Source organism: Triturus cristatus, chromosome 2_1 (genome assembly GCF_964204655.1).
Source record: "Triturus cristatus chromosome 2_1, aTriCri1.1, whole genome shotgun sequence".
NCBI lineage: Eukaryota > Metazoa > Chordata > Amphibia > Caudata > Salamandridae > Triturus > Triturus cristatus.
Genome location: NC_140581.1, coordinates 1060494871 through 1060516424, shown reverse-complemented (window position 1 = coordinate 1060516424; position 21554 = coordinate 1060494871).

Below are 21554 nucleotides of genomic sequence, written 5' to 3'. Positions count from 1 at the left end.
CCTTACCTGCAACTTAGTTTGAAGCAGATAAAGGACCTCTGTAAGGCTTGAAAAATTACAACTGGGTCTAGACCAACCAAAGCACAACTCCAGGAGTTACTTGCTGAGTTTGATAGAACCCGGGCAAATAAAGAAAAGAACATGCTGACAACATTGATGATGACCATTTCAGTGAAGATGAGACTGATAACAGTACTCATGGGGATGATTTCCCTTCCCATATCACAAAGAAAGAGGATAACAGTAGAAACCTCTTTCCTTAAACTGAATTTAGAGGTAGGTCAGGCCACTCCAGGGCTTAATAAGAACTAGAGGATCCAGACCAGGTGCTGGAGAGACTAGCCAGAGGAGTTGCCCTGGAGGCAAAAATCCTAGCCATAGAGAAAGAAAGGGCTGAGATGGGTCTAGCACCCATGAGTGGTGGCAGCAACAAGGTAAATAGAGATAGTGAGGAAACATTTGATCTCAAAATACTCAAAGGGATGGTCCCCAAATATGTTGAGGGTGATGATATCACCAAATGGTTTACAGCCTTTGAGAGGGCTTGAAGAATGAGAAAGCTCAACCAAAGTTATTGGGGCTATGTACTCTGGGAGCTTTTCTCAGGCAAGTGCAGGGATAGACTTCTGACACTTAATGAGGAAGATGCTGAATTCTATGACCTCATGTTGATACCCTAATTGAGGGCTTTGAACTCACCATTGAGGAATATAGAATTAAGTTCAGGGAGACTCACTAAACCTCTAGTCAAGTCCTGGGTTGATTTTGTAGACGTTTTAGTCAAAAACACTAGGTGGCTGGTAAAATGGAGTAAGGTGCAAGACTATGATGGGCTTTATAATTTACTTATGAAAGAGTATCTTTTAAGTAACTGTACTTCTGTAAAATTGCATCACTACTTCATGGACCTAGGTTTAGTCTCTCCCCAGGAGCTGGGGAAGAAGGCTGACCATTGGTTCAAGACAAGGGTGTCCAAAACGTCTCATGGTGCGGGTTGACCAAAAGAAAGGGATTGCTAATCCCCCCCAAGTGAAAGATGTGGGACAGTCTAATAAAAAAGGTAAAGAGTCTTCTAAAGGCCCCCGAAAATGTGTTCAGGTGGGTGGGCATAGAGTGTTACGATCCCTAATTCCTGCACCCAAGCATGTACCTTATGTTCAACAACCCATTGCTGTATAAATCATGTAGTCGCTCCTCAATCTCGCATACCTTAGGTTAAGTATTTTTGCTAAGTGTGGTATCACTGTTGCCTATACCAAATCTTTGAATTATCTTTGTGTTTGCAATGTTCCATGTGCTTGTAGTCAGGGACTTTCCAGTCAGGTACTTTCCAAAGTGATTCCACCAATTATACATGTTTTGTTAATCATCCATGAGCCTGCAGTCACGGATTTTTCAGGACCATTGAGCGAGAAATAAACATGTGCCTTTCTAGAAAGAACTGTCCACCTATAAATACTCAGTCAAACCGCAGTTGGGCGCTTGGCTTTATTTCCTTCTCCTCCCTCCCACTCTCCTGGATCATCTCAATCTCTTCTCCCCAATCCAAGCTTCCTCGCCTGGCCCTGTGACATCTGCGCTCCCGCACACATCCCTGAGCAGCTCATTGTACTTCTCCAATTCCAGAATTCCAGAAAAGACATACCTTTGTGCGACGGCGGCAAATCCTCTCCACAACTGTAGCTGTTCAGGAACTGGCCCGTTGATCTTCCCCGCATTGTGACAGCATAACCAGCAATGAAAGGAAGGACAAAGCAAAAGAAGAGAAAACAAGGTTAGTGCACTATTCTTTGTTTCTTTTAAAAATCTCACTCGCTACATTTCAACAAGATAAAAACTTTAAGATTTATGAATAATCTCAACATAAGAACCCACACTATCTGCTGGAATCTCAAGAGGCAATTTGTGAATTTTTAAAAGAAGAGAAAAGGAGGATAAAAAAAGAACAGTCCCATAACAAAGCATCTCGCGTAATATGCTGACAGGGGAAATCCTGTGAACTGTTAGCTCAAGCTCACAAAAGGAATTGGTAATTCTATCCCACAAGAACTAAAATAATATGTATTTTCTGTGTTGTTATAAACATCTTTGAGACTAAGTACTTCCATTGCTCAAATGTTATTTGAACTAACTGTCAATGTGTATCAATGTTAATATAGTGGGTGTGGTCCTTTCCCTTAGTTACTATCGTCTACACCTCTAGAAGACGCACCCTGAAAGAGAAAGACACATGAAGCGTTCGAGAGCAGGATAGTGAGCTAGACACCACTCAGAGGACGCAAGTCTTTGACTCTTTTATTATTTTGTCCCGATCCTTCCCTCCTAGGACAGTGTCTTATTTGAGGTTATCAGTCCTTCGTTTTGCTGTGAGTGAGTAGGGTCCAACATCATTTCTGCAGACATGTTCTCCAGGTGATTGCGCTGACATAGAGGCACTCCATAATCCAAGGGTGGGTACCAGGGTATGAACAGGGATCCCAAAAAGGCTTGGTGTTTCAATTGTAAAGCCAATGGACACGGAAATGGGGACTCTTCCTGTCCCAAAAAGGCTTCCTGTAGTGCACCCCCAGTTACCACTGGGGTGGTGAATCTTCAGATTGGATCCTTGGTGTGCCCTGACCAGGTCAGAGAGCACACTGAAGCTACCTTAATCTCAGAGGTGGGGGTAGATGTAACTGCCCGTGCTATCTTGCCCATTAACCTGGAGAAATACAGACAACAGCCATATGTCAATGGGGTTAGTATAGAAGCACTGAGGGATACAGGTGCAAGTGTCATCATGGTGACTGAAAAAATGATATGCCCAGAGCCGTATTTGGCTGGACAAAGTTATCCAGTCACCAATGCTGATAACCATACACATGCTCATCCCATAGCTATGTTGTCCTTTGAGTGGGGAGTGGTTACTGGCCAAAAGAAGGTGGTTGTGTCCTCTGCAATTCCCGTTGAATGTCTACTAGGGAATTATCTGGAGACCTCAGCATGGGCTGAGGAAGAGCTAAGATCACATGTAACCATGTGTGGAATACCTGAAAGGGTGTGCGTAAAACCCAGAGCAAAGTCCAGACTGGAAAAAAAAGACTTGGGGCTTCGACTAATTGCCCAATACTCCAAGACAAAAGGTAAGAAGTCTGCAGAACCAACTTCTGAACAGCCACAGGTTGGGGTCCTCTCTACTCAGAGAGAAGACCTATCAGCCCCAGCGGGAACTGAGCTCCAGGAACTTGGGCTTTACACAGCAGAGCTCCTAGGCCCCGGGGCACACTCTAGGGAAGAGCTGTGCCACGGACAGAAAACTTGTCCCATTATTGATAGCCTGAGACAGCAAGCTGCTGCACAGGAACAGGGAAATGTCAATGGGTCCCACTGGACCTATTGGTAGGAGGAGCTCCTGTACACTGAGGCTAGAGATCCTAAACCTGGTGCCACTAGGAGATTAGTAGTACCTCCACAGTACAGAGATTTCTTACGCTCATTGGCCCATGACATCCCCTTAGCTGAGCATCTTGACTAGTCAAAAGCCTTGAGTAGGCTAGTCACCCACTTGAATTGGCCAAACACGTCCCAGAAGGTGAAGGAGTTTTGTAACTCCTTTGCTACCTGTCAAGCCAGTGACAAGACAGGTAACTACCCAAAGGCCCCCTTAATTCCACTACCAGTGGTTTGGGTTTCCTTTGAAAGGGTAGGGATTGACATAGTTGGTCCCTCTGACCTTACAACAGCATCAGGAAACATATTTATACTGGTGGTAGTGGATCATGCCACCAGGTATCCTGAAAGAATTTCTTTTATGACCTCAATTTTTTTAAAGAAAGATCCAAATGATAGATAAAGTACAATAATGAGAACAAAAAATAATTTACATTAGATAAACATTTCTTATTGCCTTTTAGTCCAAAATGATTTTTTATATCAAATTTTTAAATGGGCTGTCAAACAAAATACAACATGTAATAACATAACAACAATAACAAATCAATTGGTGACTGGTGTGACAAATAGTGAGACAGACAAAAAGATGTCAAATTCATACAAAACAGATCAATAACATAAAAGTCTTTGTTCTATTTGTAATTTCAACAGTGACCCGCAATGTCTATAAGTTTATGGTTACAGTGACCCAGAACATGAGAAAACACTACGTTGACGTTTCGACCCTGGTATCTGTGTGATTGTAGAATCATCAAGCAGTCCAAGCGAGTAATGTATTGCATTAAAAGGGAAATCACACTACACCCGTACTAATTCAAGGTGCCACAAAGACAGAGGAAAGTCCCTGTTCGAATCCGGTGTTTTGGAAGAGTATGGCTTCCATCCCTCTGCTGGAATTCTTCGTGTTCTTCTCCAACAGCTCCGAGTCACATGGAGTTTGCAAAATTACCTCAAATGTTTCCGTAGTTGTAAGCAATATGGAGGAAGGAAGCCATACTCTTTCAAAACACTGGATTAGAACAGGGACTTTCCCCTGTCTTTGTGGCACCTTGAATTTGTATGGGTGGAGTGTAATTTCTTTTTTAACTCAAAACATTACTTGCTTAGACTGCCTTACAACATCCAGCCCACATTATTTGACATGGTTCTGCGCGAACTTGGGGGCACCCTATCGGCACAACACAGGTCTCATATGTAGGACCTATGGAAGTAGAGTGATGATTGTTTCCCCATTATTGAACCCCAAGGATAATCGACCATAAATTGACGATTGTTTGGAGTTGAAGGTAGTCTTTCTGAACATCGCTCCATCCATGATTGGAGGAGTGTATTTGTCTTTACGTTTGGAATACTGGGGCCGTCACTAGGTTTTTATCTTGCCCTGAGGAAGACCCTACTTGATGATTCTACAATCACACAGATATCAGGTTCGAAACTTTGCCGTAGTGTTTTCTCTTGGGTCACTGCAACCATAAACTTATAGACATTGCTGGTCACTGTGGAAATTCAAAATAGGACAGAGACTTTTATTTTGTTGTTCTGTTTTGTACAAATTTGACTTATTTTTGTCTGTCTCACTATTTGTCACACCAGTCACCAATTGAAGTGTTATTGTTGTTATGTTATTACATGTTGTATTTTGTTTGACAGCCCATTTAAATTTTCTTTAAAGAAAATCATTTTTGGCCAAAAGGCAATAAGAAACGTTTATCTACTATAAATTATTGTTGTGTGCACATTATTGTAATTTATCAACCATTTGAATCTTTCTTTTTTTATTATTCTTTTTATTTAGCCAAAACATAAACAGCACATTCCAAGCAATTGTCCGTTGACCATAATCAAGCACAATACAATTACAGTAAATCAACCACATAGTATTCCATGCGTATACAATCTTTTTTTCCCAATTAGCTTTCTTCAGTTAGTAAATCTTGCACCCCACCCTCCCGCCGAATAAGTTCAGCTGAAGATGACAGGCATATACCGCCTCTGTGTGCATTCCAGTTAGACCACTTTCGATCCCATTTTTTCGGGCATGCTCTATTTTGTAACACGTCCCTCTCTGCGACCATAGCCCTATCCATGTCCCCCACCCATCCCGTCAGTGATGGTGGATCTCCTACTACCCATTTTTGTGCGATGTTGTGTTTCACAAAGGCCCACCCCAGTGATACCCATGATTGTTCAGGTTGGGTTAAGTCTGTTGCCTCCCATATATTTAGTAGGCAATTTTTCGGAGAGGGGTGCAACTCCTTCCCACCTACATCTTCCATATGCTTTATGACCGCTGTCCAATATTTTGAGATGATTGGGCATGTCCATAATGTGTGGAAAATGATCCCCTCCATGTTACAGACGAAGGCATAAGCCATTGACACTCCTTCCCATCTTTACCAGGACGTTAGTTGCTAGATAACTGTGATGTTGTAGAGAAAGAAGACACAATGCCAGATCAGGTGAGAGAGGTTTATTTTTAACACCTCATCCAACGGCGATGGTACATCAACTGTCAACTCTCGGAATCCTCTCACACGCAGAGTCTTCTGTAAGAGTTCTGACAGTGACCTCATCGGAGATGAGGTTCCACGCCACACTTCTCCCTCTCATACAACAAAGAGCACTGCAGTGCATAATAAAAACGAATGCAGAAAACAAATGTGAAATAAACAAAGTTAAACATGGAAGTAGAGAGAGTATAAAGTAAGAACTGAGAAAGGGGAAACCTAATCTCAAAACAATTAAAACAATGCAATTTAAAGCATGAAGAAACTCTTACACAACAAAATCCTTCAAATAAGAAGGTTTCCTGATCTCCCTAATGCTTCTCCTATGAACTGAGGGAGTACTCCTAGAAGAACCTTGTAAACCTGAATCACAGACCCAACTTCCACCCGGCTGTGAATTAAAAGTTGAGTTGTCAGAAGAAGCCTGCGATTGCCGAATGACAGCAACCCTACTCTTGTTCCAAATGCGACCATCATGTGTCTTAACCGCTTTCTTGTAGCATTTGATTACTTGTAATTCTCTTGTGAATTTTGAGCAATTAGCACACCCTCTAGGCACTTTAATGTTGACAAAATCACCAACACTGACTTCAACATTTCTCACACACTTATGGGAGTCAAAATCCTCTTTTCTCTTGCGTTGAATAGAAATCTCTTTCTCTCTCCATTCACCAGGGCTATTATCAACACAGCCCTTCCCCCATCACATCCAACCAGGACATACACACGTAGACGGGGATCTTCCTTTAAACAGTTCAAAAGGAGTCTTGCCGGTGGAGCCATGCGGTGAAAAACGATAACCCAACAATCTACTTAACAACTACTTCTTCCAATCCAAACCAGTCACTCTTGCTAGTTGTATACCTTCCTTTAAGGTTTTAATGACTCTCTCTATAGCACCATTTATCTCAGGGTGATAAAGAGCTGATTTTTTGTGTACAATTCCACACCTCTGCAAGTACAACTCCGTCTCACGAGACCAGAATTGTACCTCATTGTCCATAAGTAGGTATCTGGGAAAACTCTCTCTCTTAAACACCCACTCCAGAAATCTGATCACAGCCAAAGAAGAAATGTCTCGCACATATGATACTTCAACCCACCTGGAGTATAAGTCAATAATGACAATGACAAAGGGAGTAGCATGTTAACCTCTTATGGGCCCCCAAGTATCCATCGCAACCTCTTCCCAGGGATATTTGGGCAGTGTTCTGCTTACCATGGGCAACTGACTAGTCTTAAGCCCCTTGTCACAGACTACACATTCAACGCAATCTCTAATCAAACACTCAACATCACGATCAAGTGAGGGCCACCAAAAATCTCTACGAAGCCACCCTTTAGTCTTTACAATGCCCATGTGACCCTCATGGGCTAATCGTAAAATTTTCCCTCTTAACTTCTCGGGAGGAATTAGTTTTGTGCCTCTCAACAAAAACCCTTTGTCCACAGCAAGTTCGTCCACAATCTTCTCCCATCCTCCTTCACAAACCTTGAGCTGGGCTTTACACTTCGTACCTGAACTGACTATATCCCTAATTTTACACAAAGTAACATCATTCTGAAGTTCAGTTACCACTCTTCTTCACCAATGGATCCCTCAGTCACCTCACACACACTCACTCCCTCCTCCTCGTCGAGTTCTTCACTACCGTCAGACTGGGAATTATCCAAGTCTACAAGTCTAGATAGACAGTCAGCAGAATAGTTGCTCGTAGCTGGAACTTACTGGACAGTAAAGGAGAAGTCTTGCAACCCCACAACCCATCTCCGTATACGAGATGAAATTGAATTAAGACCTTTCTTGGCAAAAACCTCAACTAAGGGTTATGATCTATCTGTACGCCAAATCTGATGCCCCAGAGAAATTGTTTCAACCTCATTATGGACCAAAACACCGCTAACGACTCTCGTTCAATTACAGAATAGTTGCGTTCTGCGTCCCTGAGGGTTCTCGAGACGCACGCAATGAGATTTTCTTTGCCATTTCTAGTTTGAATGAGCAATGCACCCAGCCCCTTACCATTTGCATCACACACAATCTTTGCCTCAGACAAAGCTTTAAAGGACTGCAGCGAGGGTGCACTGCTCAACGCTTGCTTTACATCTGTGAATTCCTGGGTACATTCAACACCCCATACAAAATCAGTATTCTTTTTTAACAGTTTCCTCATGTGAAATGTTTTGCTAGCAAAGTCTTTTATGAAACGGCTATAATAATCAACCATTCCCAGAAAAGATGAAAGGTCCTCCTTGGTTTGGGTTCCTTCAGGGCTTTTATTGTGTCCACAAGTTCTTTCTTGGGTCTGATCCCTGTTGAAGTAACTTTGCATCCCAAAGAGCTTACTTCACTGACGCCAAACCTGTACTTCTCAGCTTTGAGTGTCAAACCTGCGACCTGAAACTTCTTCGAAACCTGGCGAACATGCTGTTCATGTTCTTCATTATCAGACCCAAAGATAATTATGTCGTCCTGATAGCACTTAACACCAGGTTGATCTTTCAAAATGACTGATATAATCTTCTGAAAGACTGCAGCAGCAGAAATTAAGCCAAATGGCATCCTTTTAAAATGAAAAATGCCAAAAGGAGTAGTGAAAGCGGTCAGAACCTGCGAGCTCTCATGTAATTCGACCTGGTGGTAGGCCGACATCAGATCTAATGTGCACCTTAGCACCAGTAAATGTCGTGATCATTTCCTCAATGTTGGGCAGCGGGAATCTGTCAACCACAACCTCTTTGTTCAGTGCCCTCAAGTCCACGTTAAGGTGACTGTCACCATTGCTCTTGCATGCAACGACAATGGGAGCCAACCAATTCGTAGCTTCAACTCCTTCAATAACCCCACACTCTACCATCCTCTTGAGTTCATTGTCAACCGCTGTTTGTAAATGCATGGGAATCCTTCTTACCTTTGCCACAACTGGGGTTGCCTGGCCTCTAAGTCTGATCTTGTGTTTGTAACCAACCAACTTACCAAGTTTGTTTTGAAACAGGTCATTGAACTCCTTAACAAACTTGTTTTGTTACATTCAATTTGGTCAACCTGTACCTGCGCGGTTTTACTTGGATGCGTACTGACACCCAACTCCTTCTGATGGCCCCAACCCAACAGGTCCTCACCCTTACATGAAACATAAATTTCCCCACAAGTGCTTTTACCACACACACCAATGGTTGCATAAAATTATCCTAACATATCAATTTTGCTCCCACCATAGCCTCCAGGTTGTATGTCCATTTTAGTGAGGGACTTATTATCTGGGAACAACCTCAACAACGTTTGCTTAGAGATGAACATGATGCGAGAACAAGAATCAAATTTCATCAAGGTCTAACCACTTCAGAGGGAAATATCTTTTGGGAGTCAATAACTTGTAACATAATCTCTTGACATGGTTCCTTGTTCCTGCCCATATTGTTTCTTCCGTGTTTATTCCTACAACACTTACTGAAATGACCCTTGATACCACAAGAATTGCAAACTTGGGATAAAGCAGGACAGAATTTATCACTGGCCCTATGGCCTCCAAACCCACACCTGAAGCAAGTAACATTTGAATTCTGCTCCTTTCTCCTGGCACCTTTGACCTCAGAAGACTGTTTCACCTCCGGAAAACTTTGAGACTTAACCGTATTAATCTCTGCAACATTTTCTGTTCCTGAAGAACTAGTAGTAAGGACCTCTTTCCCTGCCTTTAGTTCACCCACACACTTCATCATGTGCTCAACTTGTTTTGCGACAATGAGCACCTCCTCAAGAGGGGGCTCATCTTTCATCCAAAGTTCCTCACGTATTTTTGTCACTGTTGCACCGCAGCACAAAGTGATCTCTAATCCTTTCTTCTGTTGCACCCCCAAATTTGCATTTTCATCCCAACTTCCTCAAAGCAGTCACAAACTCCTCCACCGATTCGTCCTTACCCTGACACCTCAAACCAAAACGGTATCTTTCTAAGATGGTACTTACACGTGGCAAATAATGTTGATTTAACTTGGCAAACGCAATTTCATACTCATTTAAATCACGTGCTTCAGCGCGCGGGAGCTCAAGTAAGTTTTCCAACACATCCTGCCCCTCTGCCCCCAAACAATGTTATAACAATGCATGTCTGCGTTCAGCACTCAAATTAGTACCACAAACCAGAGCATTGTTTCCAAATACTTTTTTCCACTTCGACCACTCTATTAATGGTTCACCTGGAGAAGGCAGAAAAAAGGTGGATGATGTAACATTCTGCATTTCTATGAGTTTCTGATTTCTAAAATTGCACTTGGTTAAATAGGAGTAGAGTGTGCTGCTACTGTCTGTATACCTAGTGCAGGATGCTACCTCCTGTTACAAATCTAATCATTTTAATCATGAATGAACAATAAGTAACTCCAGAAACAAGGATAATGTAATAATAATGCCCCAAATGGACAACAACAAAAACAATGTCTTTTGTGATTTCCGCGAACCTGACAATTTAGCTGTGTCTCTTTCTTTGAAAATAAAAAACAAAGCTAATTTGAGGTGATGTTGTGTTTCAACTAGTAGCGTAAACAAACAAGCTGGAGGGCAAAGTAGACGTTCCTCCGTGCTTCCTATGTCAAGACTGCACTGGCAGATGGTGAGGAAAAAAACAGTAGACCAAGGTGTCACAAGCACTCAAACTAAGGCAGAAACAACGAGAATCGGTGAGTGAAAAACAGTTCCTCCGAAGCAAACTCTGAGTGTTCTAGTCATCAGGAGAAACGAAGCAAGCCTTTCCTGTAAGCTGACTGTAAAGATGGGTCTCAGACCGTAGTTGGATCAAGTAGTTTATTCATTAGTTGCATATAAATAAACCCACCAGTGCGGATAACAGAGACCCTCCAGCACCGGTCAGTACAGAACACGAAGTGACTCCCAGCATTCTTCCCAGTCACTAAGCAACCTAGAACATACCTACATCATGTTACTGACATCAGGGCATTCCATATAAACATCCTACTAATAAAAAGGACACTACACAACATGTCCCCTTTTTTTTTTTTTTTATAAATATATCCCTATGAAACCAATAAACAAAACAAAAAAAACAAATCATTTTAAAACAAAATCTTCGAATTTTTTAGGTAATTTCACAATCCTTTTCACAGACCTCATAAGAAGCCCCCTCAGAAATCAACTCCTCAGAGGAAGAGATATTGTGAGCATCAGTATTAGAAACAGACACATCAGAACACGACTTGGAACTATTATCAGAAGAAGAACTAGCTACATGTGTACTTTCAATAGAGTGTCTAAGATTGGAATCGCATGCACCTTTATCGTTGAAAGATCCTATATCCAAAAAAAGACTCATCTGCATCAAGTGCATTAAACAAATTTTCTTGCCCAGGCTTAAGAAGAATTATAGAACTCTTATTCCACCACCCTCTTTCGTGTAAAAGAACAGCAGTATCAGAGACTTTAATAACTTGCACAGGAGCAGAAAATCTAGACAAACCTTTGCGTGGCAGACCAGGATTAATGATGCGTACCCAATCACCAACACTTATGTCTTTGTACTTGGTCCTGTGTATGTCATCATGATAGACCTTATTTTTAGATGCAGCTTTGTCTAAACTGTCTTTCACCTTATCAAGAGTTTTCTCAAAATCCTTATGAACTTCTAACTCAAATGATGGTGACACTAGTGTACAACACCCTCTTCCTCTCATCAAATAAAAGGGAGAGACTCCCGTCACTGAATGCGGCATGGTATGATATGCCCAAAGCTTCTCATTAAGAAAATCAAAAACATTCTTCTTACTCTCCAAAGCACATTGAATGCCATCCTTAACAAATCTATTAGCCCTCTCCACTTGACCATTGGCTTTTGGACAATATAAAGGAGCTCGCTCAGCTCTAATGCCACACTTTTTAAAGAAGGAAACCATTTTAGATGAAACAAACTGGACATCATTGTCTGACATAAGTATCCTAGGAAAACCTTCAACAATAAAAACTTTTTCTAAAAACGTGATCACTTCATCAGTGTTGGGATGTTCCACAAAAGTGTGGTAAATCCATTTTGAAAAATTGTCAATTAACACAATAAGAAATCTGTGTTGCCTACCTAAGATGTCATAAGAACCTGAAAAGTCAATGGATACCTTCTGCCAAGGTCCCTTGGGAATTTCTTGTAAACCAATAGGCTCAGTGGAAACCTTGTAATGTTTATCAGAACGAACACAAATAGCACAAGCATCCACAAATCTCTCCACTGAAGTATCCATACCAGGCCACCAGTAATGTTGTCTAAGAGATCTTTTAGTTCCAGATACACCATTATGACCAAGATGAGCTAATTCTATAAGCTTAGTCCTGAGACCCACAGGAGGAACTAACACACTATGGTGCCGATCACGATCCGGTAAAAAATTCCCCCGTGCGACCCGTATCGGGTCTTTTTACCGTACGAATCGTACAAGTGCCGTACGAACTGGCAATCACGATTCGCATGGTAAAAAGTCCATACGAACCGCACTGGGAATCATTCCCCACACGTCCCCGGGTCGGAAAATGTGTCCGACACGTCCTCGGACGATTTACCTTACAAACGTGAAAAACCAAGTCCGACCTAGGAATCACGATCCATCCCGTGCGTCCGAGGTTACAACCGTATGGAAAAAACACCGTCCGCACCGAACTCTTACAGCAACCATGGAGACATGTGCCCGCATACGCGCCCAACACTCCCCCCAGCCCCCGTACGTCCGACACGTACCCCCCGTATATGTATACCCCCACCCGTCTAGGTATACCCCAGTACGTTCCAGTCGAACCCCCACCCCAGGACGTGTCGTACCACCGTCAATGTACACCCCCCCACCCCAGTACGTGTTGTACCATCGTCCATGGACACCCCCCCACCCCTGTACGTGTCGTACCCCCCGTGTACCTACACCCCAGTACGTGCGAGCCACACCCCCACCCCAGGACGTGTCATAGCCCCGTCTACCCACACCCCAGTACGTTCCAGTCGAACCCCCACCCCAGGACGTGTCGTACCACCGTCAATGTACACCCCCCCACCCCAGTACGTGTCGTACCATCGTCCATGGACACCCCCCCACCCCTGTACGTGTCGTACCCCCCGTGTACCTACACCCCAGTACGTGCGAGCCACACCCCCACCCCAGGACGTGTCATAGCCCCGTCTACCCACACCCCAGTACGTTCCAGTCGTACCCCCACCCCAGTACGTGTCGTACCCCCCGTGTACCTACACCCCAGTACGTGCGAGCCACACCCCCACCCCAGGAGGTGTCATAGCCCCGTCTACCCACACCCCAGTACGTTCCAGTCGTACCCACACCCCAGTACGTTCCAGTCGAACCCCCACCCCAGGACGTGTCGTACCACCGTCAATGTACACCCCCCCACCCCAGTACGTGTCGTACCATCGTCCATGGACACCCCCCCACCCCTGTACGTGTCGTACCCCCCGTGTACCTACACCCCAGTACGTGCGAGCCACACCCCCACCCCAGGACGTGTCATAGCCCCGTCTACCCACACCCCAGTACGTTCCAGTCGTACCCCCACCCCAGTACGTGTCGTACCCCCCGTGTACCTACACCCCAGTACGTGCGAGCCACACCCCCACCCCAGGACGTGTCATAGCCCCGTCTACCCACACCCCAGTACGTTCCAGTCGTACCCCCACCCCAGTACGTGTCGTACCCCCCGTGTACCTACACCCCAGTACGTGCGAGCCACACCCCCACCCCAGGACGTGTCATAGCCCCGTCTACCCACACCCCAGTACGTTCCAGTCGTACCCCCACCCCAGTACGTGTCATACCCCCCGTGTACCTACACCCCAGTACGTGCGAGCCACACCCCCACCCCAGGACGTGTCATAGCCCCGTCTACCCACACCCCAGTACGTTCCAGTCGTACCCCCACCCCAGTACGTGTCGTACCCCCCGTGTACCTACACCCCAGTACGTGCGAGCCACACCCCCACCCCAGGACGTGTCATAGCCCCGTCTACCCACACCCCAGTACGTTCCAGTCGTACCCCCACCCCAGTACGTTCCTGGCGCACCCCCAACACAACCTCCTAAGTACGGAGCGCACCCCATGCCCCAACATCACAACCGCATGTACGAGTCGTACAAAGCCACACACAAGGACATAATCGTACAACCAAATGGCCCATGTACACACCGTACACACGCTCAAAACGCACGTACACAACAAGGACAAAACAAAACAACACAACAATACACCATTCGAAAGGCACACAGCCACTAAACATGGCCAACAACCACTAAAATAACACAATCACTGACCTGCAACTGTCAAAAACAAACAGAGGCCCAATACACCACCACTCCTTATAACACACCCACCCAAAATTCAAACACTGCCACACCCACCCATGGACCAATGAAAAGGGCCCACACACACAAACCATGAGCCTTTGCAACAGACCCACTGCTGCCAGACACCACAGAACCAGACTACAAGCGACACCACATCTTACACTTGCACACCTTCACACGACCACCCTCACAAACACCCTCTCATCACATTCACACACACACACAACCATCCACACCCCCCCCCAACATCCACACCCCCCCCACACCCACACCATCCCCACCCACACCCCTCACCATGCCCACTACCAAGAATCCAAAGTTCAGTCACCGAGAGTTGGAGGTCCTTGTTGATCAAATCCTCAGAGTCGAGCCACAGATCTTTGGAACATTGGTCAGAAGCACCAGCCAGGCAGCCAAAACAGCCATGTGGCAGACCATCGTCGATGCTGTGAATGCTGTTGCGGACACCAGGAGGACCAAGCAGGATTGCCAGAACAGGTGGTACGATCTGCGGAGGAGGGTCAGAGCCAAGAGACAGGAGGAACACGACCAGGCCAACGCCACCGGAGGAGGGCCCTCCCGCAGAGCCGTACAGTACCATCCCTGGGAGGAGAGGGTGATGGCCATACTGCCGGTGGAGGCAGTTGAAGGAGTAGAAGGACTCCGAGACCCGGGTGAGTACACAAACAACGCACCTCACATGGGGGGAACTGCAACCACAACCAAAATTAATAACAGGCACGCAACCACCACAAGCCATCGCATTACTCAACCACACTCCATGAGCAGGCACATGCCACTGCTGCCACCATGCCCCATGCACCCAGCTGGACAATGTCAAGTCACAGGCCACAGAAGACAACAACACATGACACGGTAACCCGGATGGCGGGAGGCTGGGCACCAAGAATCACATAGTGCGACTCCAAAGCAGACAACAATGCCCTCTGCCTATATGGCCTAGGTCACAGCCAGACAAACACTGTGTCCCAACACAGGAATGACTTGCCAGCAAATGGCGGACGCCTTGCATCAACACATGGGGGTGAAGGCACTGTTTTGCACATGCCAGCAGCTAATGAACAGCCAACAGTGTGAGAGAGTGGCAGCACACACCACCACAGCAGCAGCGCACAGACACACAGCAGACAAAATGGGTGCCTGGAGATCAGAAACAAACTCACATCAACAGGCCAAGGGCCACTCAAAGATCTGCTAACAGTGTGTGCCCAGGAAGCTGGGCCAAGGTGACAGAGGGTGACACACGGAGGGAGGGAGAGGGGGACACAGAGGGAGGGAGAGGGGGACAGAGAGGGAGGGAGAGGGGGACAGAGAGGGAGGGAGACACAGGAAGATGGACAGAGGGAGGAGGCTGACACACAGAGGGAGGGAGAGGGGGACAGAGAGGGAGGGAGAGGGGGACAGAGAGGGAGGGAGACACAGGAAGATGGACAGAGGGAGGAGGCTGACACACAGAGGGAGGGAGAGGGGGACAGAGAGGGAGGGAGAGGGGGACAGAGAGGGAGGGAGACACAGGAAGATGGACAGAGGGAGGAGGCTGACACACAGAGGGAGGGAGAGGGGGACAGAGAGGGAGGGAGAGGGGGACAGAGAGGGAGGGAGACACAGGAAGATGGACAGAGGGAGGAGGCTGACACACAGAGGGAGGGAGAGGGGGACAGAGAGGGAGGGAGAGGGGGACAGAGAGGGAGGGAGACACAGGAAGATGGACACAGGGAGGAGGCTGACACACAGAGGGAGGGAGAGGGGGACAGAGAGGGAGGGAGAGGGGGACAGAGAAGGAGGGAGACACAGGGAGAGCAAATCAGTCCTTTGGTGTGTGGGAATGTCTGCTCGTCAGCAGGTGGACTGCGTGCATGTAGACAAGGGTGGCCAGTGCCAGAACCCCCCCTCTTCATCATGGCAAAACGCAGGGCCATGTCACAACCTGTACACGAGCACAAGGACAGCCACCTGCATCATATAAGTGTGTGGATCCACTCCATGTGCACATGTACAGTGCTACAAGGAAGGCGCAAATGCATAGCTTGGCACACATGCACACTCCACTGCTGACTGCAGTCACACTTGACGCAGCAAGTAAGACTGTGCCACACATAGTTAAAGGGGCCAAATTGGTGCCCAAGGGACACACACATGCACAAGTGCACTGTGAGTGGAATGCAAGACAGATCCTAATTCCAAGAGGAAATGTGCCAACTTTGTAACGGATGAAACATGGATGTTGCATGGATCCAAATTAACATTTTCTCTCTCACACACAGGTCAACGTCGTGCCGCACCCCCCAACACTGGGGGGGAACACTCACAGGACCCGGATCTGCAGGAGACCGATCCCACCGGCAGCGACCACTCTCACCACTCTGCGGACGACCCCGACCGACCTGGCCCCTCTGGTGTCCAACCACCTGCAGCACCTGCGTCAGGTACAACCGTGCCAACCACCACCCCCACTCCTGCCACATCCCAGGAGACACCCAGGATCCCTGCCCCAACACCACAATGCAGCCAGGCTCGCCAGGAGGGACACGGTGTCCCGGGCACCCAGGAGGAGGCAGGCGACAACGCCAATGCCACCCCTCAGGGGTCCCGGAGACCCGATGTGCCCACAAGTGCAGGCCAGACGCAAGTGGGCAGGGGTGGTGGGAGTGGAGGACAGCGGAGGCGCGAGCCTGACCAGTTGGCTGGGGATCCGGTATTTTCCCATGTCCGTAACATCCTGGACTCATACCGGCAGGACACCACGGGCATGGCCCAGGTTGTGTCCGTCCTCGAGGGGATCAAGGTCCAGCAGGCCCAGCAACATGCGGAGCTAATAGCCTGTCTACAGCTACACCAACGGAGGATGGAGGACAGACAGGCTGAGCAAGTGACGGTGTCCCAGGGGATTCACGCTGAACTCTGTCGGATGGCCGACACCATGGCCGACCCTCCCTGTGCCAGAAGGCGGAGAACATCACCACCCACAGGGAGGGATCATGAGGAGGAGGAGGAAGCATCCGACGGAGCATCCCAGACGTCGTCACGGCCTGCTGCTGAGGTTCCCCGCAGGAAGCCAGGTCGTCCACGGAAAGGACCGTGAGGGTGGCTGCTACATCACCATCTCCCAGGACACCTGGCCTGGCACCTGGCCCACTGGAGCAACAGCATCACAGCATCAAGAGACATTCTCTGCCACATGGCCCTGCTGGTCACTGGCTGACCAATGTTGACAAAGACTGTGGCATGGACTCTGAGGATTTCCAATGGCAAGGACACCAACTCCCCTACTGAACTTTGGATTCCCTAATCCCGGAAAGCCCCTCACTTTGTCCCCCCCCCCCCCAATAATAAATCACACTATTAAGAGTAGATGCCTGCTGGTAGCATTATTACCTAACATGTGTCTTGTACAGTCTAAACATGCCTGAGTCATCTGTTCACTTCAACCATCCACACCCTGGGGCCTGAGTCTGGCACAGGACACATGGGTCACAGTTTTCTAGGCAAGACAGACATGGAGCACCATACACACCCGTGATGGTCAGAACCAGCTGAGGGGGTGGCCGAACAACCGTGCTGACAGACACATTGAGTACAGCAACAGTCATGCGCAGAGGTCAGGGATCCTGGCCCGTGTCCTGGGGGGCACCCAGGTATGTGTAGACAGGTGGCAGAACCATGTCCTGCAAGCTTGAGTCCGGTGGATGCAGAGAATGGGGTCATGGACAACGTTGGATGCATGGGGATGGCACATGTCACAATACCCACACAGTCATGGACATCATGCCCAATACACAGTCTCAGCACACACACACAGCTTGCATCTTGCCACTCGACACATTGACACATAGCCACAATCAGGGAATACCATGCCAGACATGCAGGATGCACCGTGCCAACACACCAGCATTGACTGAGAAGAGGCACCTTGGAGGCATAGGGACACCTTTAATAGTCATGTTTTTGGGATTGCAGAGGCAACTTGAAGTACACATGAACACATCATGTGGAGTAACATGTGGCTCCAACACTGGCACCCCCCTTCTGCAGCACAAATGCGTGATAGCCATGGAACTGGCACACAAGTGTCGGCTAACAGCTAAATACCCACAGCTGCTCACGGAGAGACTGCCATACACCATACATCCGCTGATGTGGAAGTCCCACGCCATGTCAAGACAATGTTAACCGTATGTGTCCGAGGGCAGTGTCACACACATTGATGCCTTCATCACAATCCACTATCCCATCACTGATGACTGACAACCAGGCAGGCCATCTATTCAGGTGTACCCAGCTGCATGTCGTATCCCATGGGGATGCCACATGTCCGCAGAGGAACCAAACCCCGACCGGGGCAGTGTGCACACATCGTGAACAACTGCCACACCCAATACACCCCAGATGCATCCCTTACCCCATGGAGACTTCCAAACGTGTCCGTGCCTGTAACGCTGAGTCAGCCCACGATGTCATGTCCATGAGGAATAGCAGTGCCACAACAATGCAACCAGCAAACGGCATGCGCAGGTACCTGGGGAAGAGAGACACACAAGAAGTCAGCCACAAAAAGCACAGCCACTTGCATGTGCATGTACTCGACACATGTATGGATGACAACATGCTAGGTCACAATTATGACTGGGGAAACACTACCATCACTGCCACCATCACTCCAGTGACACACCCACACACACCTCTGACACACGTGCCATACATGCAGGTGGAGACACACATCACAACGCATGCCACACGGGGACCAATGCGTGCACACTCAGACCCTGGTACTCACCACTAAGCAAAGAAGTCGCGTATGAGCCGAGTCCGGATGTCCTCTTGCGGCTCCACATCCTCCACATCACTAGCCCCATTGCCAAGCCCTTCGTCCTCCACGGGTGGATGGTCCTCGTCATGTTGATTCAGGATGAGTGGCACAGCTCTTTCAACTGCCATGTTGTGCAGCATGCAGCAGACCATGAAGATCTTGCAAACCTTTGCCGGGGCATATGGGAGTGCGCCGCCGGTCTTGTGGAGGCACCGGAATTGGCTCTTCAGCATGCCAAACGTCCTCTCTATCACTCGCCTTGTCCGGCCATGGGCGGTGTTGTAGCGGAGCTGGGCCGGCGTGATGGGGTTGCGGAGAGGTGTCAGCAGCCAAGGCATGTTGGGATAGCCAGCGTCCCCTAAATGGAAAGCACATGGATATCGTTAGAACTGGCGAAGCGGTAGTGCTGCTCGGCCAAACAGAATACAGGACAGACAGACTGTACCCACCAACAACACATGCCCGTTCGTTGCGCAGCTGCATCATCATATCAGGCATCCCGCTACGCCTCATGATGTAGGCATCGTGTGCTGATCCTGGGAAACGAGCACAGACATGTGAAATCACCATGTTGGACAGACACACCACAAGGGCATTGATGGAGTGGTAGTGCTTCCGATTGCGGTACGCCACCTCCCGTGCGTGTGGTGATACCAAACCTACATGTGTCCCATCTATGGACCCAATGACATGGGGCATCCCTCCCAGGGCATAGAAACCACGCTTGACCTCAGTCATCTGTTCAGGGGTTGGGAACTTGATGAAGTGATCCAGGTGAATCAACATGGCCTCCAAGAAATCATGCAGCACACCGCTGAACATGCTCTGGGACATGCCACCAACATGAGCTATGGTATTTTGGAAGGTACCCGTGGCAAGGAAATGTAGGGCAGCCATTACCTTCAGCTGGGGTGTCAGTGCCGTAGGATACCTGTGCTGCGGTTGCAGGTGTGGTGCCAGTCTCGCCGTCAGCTCCAGAATCAACGGTTGGGTGAAGCGGTAGAGCCGGATCCTGTCATTCTCCTGCATGGTGGCCAAGTCTGGAATTCTTCGGGCAACAGGAGGCGCTCTGCAGTAATTTGGAAGTGACAGGGAAGAGTGAGTGCACTACGAGAACAACTCATGTCTACTGAGCACATGTAAATCTGGCAATACACACATGCCACATAGGGAGTCAGGCATGTGCTTCATGCCCAGGACACGTATGGATGCAAGGTGACACTCCTTCCAAGACCCAGCTACACACGGTGATTGAGAACCTCCCCATGCCACGCCATGGAAATAGCTGTGTCCCAGTGCAAGTGCACTGCCCGACGCAAGACAGGAGTGACATACACCCACACATCAGCAGAAGTGTGATGCCGATTGCAGAGACTGGCAGCGGAACACTTGAGCCACAGGTCACATGACATTACACTAGTCCAGCCCACACACCTTGCCATGAAGGTGCACATGTCATGACTCACCACACATTCCTTGTGAGTTTGCTGACATGGCCTTGTCACGCTACTCCGTGTCCCTTGCATACATGTGCACCTCACATCCGATAACACATGTGGCATGGTGTTGGGAACAGTGTGCAATGACAATCTACACACAGCCACATGTTGGTTGCTGCAACGGCTGCAGCTTTAGAGGGTGCTACAACATCAACCTGATGTAAATCCCGGACACATATATGGCATAGTCACATTGTGCACTGTGGGTAGTGACAAGTCATGTGTCATGACCCCTGTACCGGGCATCATGGGACACTTCCGTGTGTTGGTGTCCGTGCCATGCCAGTGACGCTCACCCCAAGTGCGCAGTCCCACATGCACACATGTCAAAGGAGTCAAGGGCATGCCTGGCACACATTGCACCCTCACACAGTACACATGTACACATCTCATCATACATCTGGTGCCTTCTCCACTCAGGAGGCATGTTCCACATCACAGCCTGTGACACCTGTGCCCCACACATGTGGTAATGCACAGACGATGCCTTGATGTCCATTCCTGGACAAGTATGTCCATCCATGGACAAGTATGTCCGCCCTCTTCCTACATGTGTGTCGCCTATCACCACAGTGATGTGTAAAATCCGCCGTACTGCTGCTGAGAGGGCCTGTGCATGTTCCCAAATCACTGTGGGAGTGCTGCCGTATGTGTACCCATCGTGATGGCGAGCGTAGATGCGAGTGTACGGTCCGTACCACTACGGGTACGCATACGCGTGCAGACCCATAGTGATAGTGAGCGTAGATGCGTGTGTACGGCCCTATCACTATGGGTCTGCACGCGTATGCGTACCCGTAGTGGTACGGACCGTACACTCACATCTACGCTCACTATCACTATGGGTCTGCACGCGTATGCGTACCCGTAGTGGTACGGACCGTACACTCACATCTACGCTCACTATCACTATGGGTCTGCACGCGTATGCGTACCCGTAGTGGT